This window comes from Telmatherina bonti (assembly GCF_933228915.1).
Source record: "Telmatherina bonti genome assembly, chromosome: 20".
NCBI classification, from domain to species: domain Eukaryota; kingdom Metazoa; phylum Chordata; class Actinopteri; order Atheriniformes; family Telmatherinidae; genus Telmatherina; species Telmatherina bonti.
In genome coordinates, this window is record NC_136618.1 from 8,328,131 (window position 1) to 8,335,678 (window position 7,548).

The following is a 7,548-nucleotide window of genomic DNA, read 5'->3' on the forward strand; positions in this document are numbered from 1 at the left end:
ACTGATTCACATCTCAGCTTGGTGGAGGTTTGAACAGTGACCTTTCTGTGCAGTTTGCATGTTCTTCCTGTGTATTCATGGGTTCTCTCTGGGTTCTCTAGCATTCATTCCACCATCCAAAGACATGCATGTTAGTTGAGTTGATCACTCAAAATTCCCCTATAAATGATTGTGAGCATGAATAGTTTATTGTCCTTCTATGTTGTACCCCAGACAGGTTGCCCAATGATTGCTGGGATAGGCTCCAGCTGCCCTACGACCCTTAATTTGCATGGTTAAGAAAATGAATGAATGAATATATCGTTTGGAGAATGAGCTGTAATGGTTAGTAAAATACAATATGTTCAGTAACAGAACAGAGTCCCTAATCAGATTCCAATTTTTTGTCAAACTCATTAAAAAGTAATCTCCCATTGTCAAATAAAGATGAAACAAATCAATGAGACATGTAAACAAGATGTATAATGGCACAAGTGTATGGTGACAGAGGGGAATGCATTTGTTTACTGATGACTACTTTAAATATCATTACAGGTCTGTGAATACCTAAAATAAGAAACAGTAAATTTTTGTATGTGGAGTGATGGTTTATAACTACAGTTACCCCATAGTACAACAGTTTCTAAACCACACATACACAAGATGTATGCAGCCGCAGTACTGGAATTTATGAAAACAAAAGCATTTTTTTTTTTTTTTTAAAAACTCTTGCAAAACAAATTATTTTACTTTGAAAACTAATTGAATGAGATGGTTTAAGACAACACAGCATGTATTCAAGTGGGTCTTGTCACATTGATAAATAGCTAATAGACAATTATGAAGAGCTGAAAAAAGATGAAAACAGGGAGTCTTAAACTGCTCTTGTGGGATTTATCTTTGTTTCGGTCTGATGCAATTTATTCCTTTTCTGCTCCTCCCATTAGCCGTCTCAAGATGTCTAAAGTCAGATAAGGAGCCTGATCTGTGTGAGGATGACATGAGGTCAACAAAGGTGAGAAGAACAGCTCTTAGGCCCCACTGCTTAATAGGAACTCAGGAAAAACAAGGTCAACAAAATATGTAATTTGTTGTCAAACTGGAGACACCGGGCTCCACAGTTTTAATTAAATTAAATGCAGAGCTTTGTACTAGGGGACATGTATGTAGGGGTGGCATCCAATTTATCTTAAATTTAATCTACTTTGTAAATTGTATATGTTATATATTTGCAATCAAAAGTTTGTTTCTCAATTCCAGCCTCTGTCAAGGTTCACACCTGAAGTCCAAATTGATTCTGCAAAAGTCTCGTACAGGTAAACTAATAACAAAATGTATACTTTAAAGACACACTATAAACTGTTTACAATTTTCCCAGCAATGGCTGGTTCATCATCCATTTTGCATCCTGTCTATACTGTGAGCTCTCTCAAGCCAGCAAAAGACTGCATTTCCATCACCCCTAGAATTGTGCAGTACTTAAATATCCCAATAAAAATCTGATAATGGAAACACCTACACTTAAAAAAATACTCTCAAATATCATTAAAAGTTTATACACTCTCACAAGGTGGTTTTTCTGAGGTAATGATAGAGAAGAAAGTGTAATTAAAACACTTTTTTCACATTTACGCATCTCTGTAGATGACATATGCTGTCATGAAACCCGTTCATTTCAGGTAAAGCTGATGAAGTGGAAAAGTTGCTATGGATTGCTTTTTATGAAGACTAATGGATAGCAGGGAGAAGGACATCTGAAAGCTGTGGCACATCCTCCGCAGCAAAAACCCTGAAACAATGCTACATGGCTACCTGGCATAAGCCATAATTCTTGTAAAATCTCGTCTACAGGATAAAGGTTTGAGAACTGCTGCACCATTCAATGGAAACTGCTGCAAATCCAAAAAGGGAATCAGTGTTGCATAATGGGATATCTAAAACATGTTTGTATCTACAATAACATCTGGTAATATTTCATGTGTCTGTGATCCTACTTCATTGATGTCAGGTGTATGTTTTGGTGAAAATAACTCTAACCTTAATAGAAAACAACTATGAATTTTGGTCTGCAAACAGTGCATCTTAGCTTTAGCTGGCCGACCCCAGTTAACCAGTTAGCTCCCATTAGCTACAGGTGAGCTCAGATACTTCTTATCTACAAGCAGCCCAGAGTTTGATAAATGTCAGTCATGCACCCCACACTCACAGTCTCCGTCACAGCTTCACCTCTTTCACCAGTTTTGTATTTTCTGGGAGCTACAGCATGCACAACGCTGCCATGATGGCGACAATGGAAATGAGCTTTAATTCAGCTTTTAAGAAACCTATGTGTGACATCACAGAGGCTCCGTCCTTCTTTTATACAGTGTACAGTCTTTGTTTCTGAGACTAGAATGGTTAAACAATGTTACAAGCTGAAATTGGTTTTATGTCAATATTTCATTTCCACTGTGCAACATGTGCACATGGTCCAATTTAGAGCTTTGAAAGTGTGCCTAAAAATTAAAAACAGATCATATAAATAATAATTTATCTATATTGTGACACACAAATTGATTTAATCATTTGTATACAGACATACAAAACATTAAAAGGCAGACAGTGCAAAAGAAACAAAAAAAGGCAGACAATGCAAGTGGAGATGATCACTTTTGTTGAAAAGTAAAGAAGAACAATGTACAAATGCTTTTGTGGGACAGTGCAGAGTAAGTGTGAAGGTGCATAACAGTGGAAACATAAGAAAAAAACTCAATGGGTCCATGTAAACTACTTACACCTACCTCCACCCAAGTTTAGCTTTGGGTATACCTGTGAGCAAATCACCGTTGTTGTTTTCCAGTTTAATGATGCAGGTCCTGCACCATCTGCTTGTAAGTTGGATGTTCCAACGATTATTAGCTTATAAAATGATCAGCTGTGTAGGCACTAACACAACAGGCAGGGTAGGCAAGATGTCACCATGGCAAGTAGTGGTAGTTTGTCCATGTTGTTGCTCCATGTTTGGTTTTAATTAAAAAAGGGTTCACATTATTTATCATGTTGATTTTCTAGCCTTATGGGTTAGCATGTCCTTATAAATCCCTTTTCCTTTCTGGCATTTCAGCATGTTTTCTGTAGCAGCACTCAGTGTCCGAACTCACAATGAATGAATGGAATAAACTATGATTTACATGATTGATGGCAACATGTTGCTCTTGCCCCATAATGCTTAGTGGCTTCCATTAGCTTTTTTAGTTTTAAGAGAAACATAGTCCATGAAAGGGCGGGGTTGTGCTTGTGACGGGACTCATGTCACATGTGTTTTATACATTTTCATACTTTCTCACCACATTGATCAGCCAATAATTAAAATGATCCATCCAACCTTGCAGCAGCAATAATGCAGAAGTGGTGACTTTTCACTAACATTTTTCTGCATTTACCATGCACACCTCAAATGTCTGACCAAATTACTTATCGGAGAAATTTATGCTCAGCCGATGCACCGAGAACAAACCACAAGATGTCTGCAATCATATTGAGAACAAGAAAAAATTCTCTTCTCGCATATTGACAGATTTAACCAATAAGAACTGCTGGTGATATCAGAGATGAAGTGCAAAGACAGCGATCAAATGTAGACTTTGCCTCTTTGCGTCCTACAGGTATCAGTGTCCATGTCCCGGTGTGTTCCAATGTACTCAGACTGGGCTGGCATTTGTTATGACACAAGAGACGGAGCTTCAGTACAGCATTGTCCAATGGGATGAAAGTCTCCTCCAACCAGCAAAAAAGACTCCTGCAGGGCCGCTGTTTAGCATTAAGAGTTCTGAGGATGCCGTCTGTCAGGTGCAACTCCCTCACTGTGAAAGAAAGGATGGTGAGTGCTGCATTGTTCTGAATAAACTATTAAACTGCAAAGAATTAGTTATGTGCAGCTTCAATAAATATAACAGTTACAGGGCATAAATAATGACGAATTAGATATCCAGATGAATTTGAGTTGCATGGCATAGAGGTAAGAATTTAGCTTTGTAGATGTCAAACATTAAGAATCTAGTTTAACATCTCTGTTCTGTCACAGCTCTGCGTGTTGAAGGCCTGCTGTCTGTTGCTCACATCACTGATGATGGAATGAACATCTTGGATCCGTTTGAGATCACTGATACTCATGTGGTGGTGAAAGTCTCCCACCTCTCTGCCTTTGGTCTCATTTGGGACAATATGAAAAGGTTCCTGAATATAAACCTGCCTGTAAACGGCCAAGTCCTGCTGTTCCACCGATCTCCAATACTTGATGTGCTTCTCCTGCCAGGAAACATCCCTCTGCCAGAGGTAAAAACCAACAGACGTGCTGCAGCCTGAACTGATATTTTCATCTGTTTTCACTGAGAAGCTTCAGTTGTTACTGGTTTTACAGACCACTGGGATCAGAGTCAGTTGAACTGTAAACCTTCATGCTAAGATTTCCTCTCTGGTTCTCTACCCACCAGGAGGAACTGACAAATAAAAAGTTAATAAAAATTACTAGCTCTCCTGGTGCACTGATTATCTCTTTACTGGTAACCGGTGATACATATATCTTTATTTTAAATAATTCCACTGCTCAGGTTTAGCTTAGTGTTCTCTGTGCCATCTTACTTTCAGGTTGTTTTATTTTCTAGTTTAATTTTAATCTGTCTAAATTCTTTGGATGGCTGATGTGTGTAGAGTTGACTCTGCAGTTAAAACATCCTGTGTCTGAAGGTTGCTGCCCAACAAAAAGGGGCTGAGAACATCAGGACCTCCTCAGAGTGCTCTCTCCATGTGAATCAGAACTACAGTGTCCACTGTGTCCCCGAAGGCCTCACCATACAGCCTGAGGTGAGTCTGCTGTCACATGTCTAAATGATGTCCAGTCAGGTCCAGAACTAACGTACTTCTGCTGGTTTCCAGCACCAACTATTTCGCTCAACGTTTGGACCAAACTTCCATCCAACATTTGAAATCTTCCTGACTGAAAACCTAAATAAAGTGACCATGATGGTCCAAGACCAGGAGAAGATGGAAGTCTGGAAGCGTGATGTTCACCTGGAAGGTAAGAACTTTACCTTCCCGCAGCGGCATGAATTCCTATGGGAACTCCTCCCATTTCTGTCACTGGAAAATGTCCTTCAACAAAACCCAGTTTGGTCAGTGTGTTTAGAATTGTTTAAAGAGAAAATTAGACAACTATAGAGATAAAGATATGTGAAATTTCCTTTTTGAAATTCTTGTTAGTTTAAAAGTGTTTTCTTCTGTTTAGCTGCAGGCTCCAGAAGAAACGTTTTACAGAGGAACGTTCCAGCACTGGACAGAATCTCGGATAATGACGGAGTCCAGCCACAGGACCGACTCTTCTCAGTTCGGACGCGGTTTATTGAAAAAGTGTCTGAACCTGTTCTAGACGGGCTGCTGGATAAACTCTACGAGCAAAGAGTTCTAAATATTAATGAGATGGAGACGATCAAAACAAAGATCAGAGCACACAGAGCTCGAGACGTGATCGACATGGTGCGAGGAAAAGGAGCCAAAGCCAGTTCAATTCTGATCACTGCTCTCTGTGAGGAGGACCCTTACCTTTCCAGAGAGCTGAACTTACAGTGAAGCTGAAACAGGAAGCTGCTGAGCTGCATTGGAGAACCTGTAGGACAGGTGACTGATTTAGTGTCACATCACTTAATGAATCTAATGACATTTGCTCATTTTAGTGGAAATGTGTTTTCTTATTGTGATTCAACACACCTCACAAGAAAGTTGAGCAGGAAAAGTCACACTGACTGCTTCATTCTGAACAGCCCATAAATTCAGTGCTGTTCATGTGTCAGTGTTGTTCTTTGTTTCTTCTGCTAGATGGAGACAGAACATCACTTAGAGAAGACTCCTCAGCAGTAGCACTCAGCATTTGACAAAATACTTTAAATCTAATACTCAAAGACATGCTGCAAAAATCTTTACTTGTTTAACTTTGGTTCTTTGTTTTGACTTTGATATTCTCAGGAAAACAAGAAAGGTAATTTATTTTTGAGCACAAAGTGGATTTCCACATGCCAGCCAGGAAAACAGCAGTAGAAATCTGACTTTTGATGCACTGGAATAATTAATTGAATTTTTAACTAATTTACCTCTTCAATCAACATCTGGCTCATTTTATGTTTTAGATTAACATCCAGAAAATGTGAAAGAAATTAGGTGAATAGAAATGGTTTTTGAAAAAAGAGAGAAAAATACCTGTTTTGAGGAAGACTTGATGACATCAGAGTTAACAGAGACAACTGTTTAAATCTGATCTGACTAAAGTAAAATGACTCACCAGATGTTTCTGGTCTGAGTCAAAAAACAGAGTCACTGGCTGGCCAGTAAGAAAATAATATTCCAGACCTAGAGATGAAACAAATGTCTACGGAGGAGTTTTCTCTGCTTTTATCTTGTAGATGTCCACTACAGTTGTTTTATTTTTCCTTCTGGGGTTGTTTTCTGTTCAGCTACTTCTTTTATTGCATTGCAGCCAGTATCAGTACTTTCCTGACTGAAATGAATGGGTCATTGATAAGATGTTGCCAGAAGCTGCTGGATCTATTTGATCTAAATCAGGTGTGTTGTAGCAGAGATGCTAAAACCAGCAGGAAAGTGACCCTCGAGGATCGGAGCTTGACACAGCGGAGATATTGAGTATAATATGGTCTGTAGGTGGCGCTACAGGCTGTAGTCCACATGGCTGAACACAGTGCTCTATACCAGCAGTTCTCAACCTTTTTGCAACACAATACCTCTTTTAAAATGTTTTTTCAGCCAAGTACCCCCGATCACTGCAAAGGATTTTATGTTAAGAAAAAACATGAAAAACAGCGGTTTGTCCTATGTGTTTGGCTTATGAAACTTTAACCTTGCAAAACCATGGCAATTGTTTTGTACATCTCAACTACGCTTCCACCAGGACTCCATTGTTTGCGTTGTCAATGTGACAGAGACTGACTGATATGATTTGGTTCATGGGGTTCAATTCATGTCAGAATGTGGAATTTTGAAAATGAAATTATGTAAATATAAATGTAAATTCAGTTTTGAATGTACACTTACATTTATTGAAATATATTAAATAATAATATAATATTTTTAGATTATTTTATTTAAGGATGTTTTAAAGAAAAAAAAAAAAAGATACTTCAAGAATGCCCTGAAGTACCCCCACGGTTATGCGTACCCCCATTTGAGAAATAGTGCTCTATACAATGCACATGTCTGTACATTTAAGTGTTTTGTATTGTGAATGTGGAAACATCTGAGCTGCTCCTGGATGTTTTGGTGCTTTATCTTTTCTCTGCTGTTAAACACACAGAAGTCAACGTGGATAACGATTTGTCGTTGTTTTTCAAATGTTTCTTTGGTAATTATGGATTATGGTGCTTCATTCTTTTTACAATCACCTGTTCTTGGCTTCTGTGGATTGTACATCTTTTTTTTTTTCTCGCAAGTATTATATTAACATGTAGTCATCTCAGTATTGGTGGATTTTTGGAGGTCTAAGTGCCTGACAAACCAAAACTTCACTCAATGTATGAAACAGCTCCA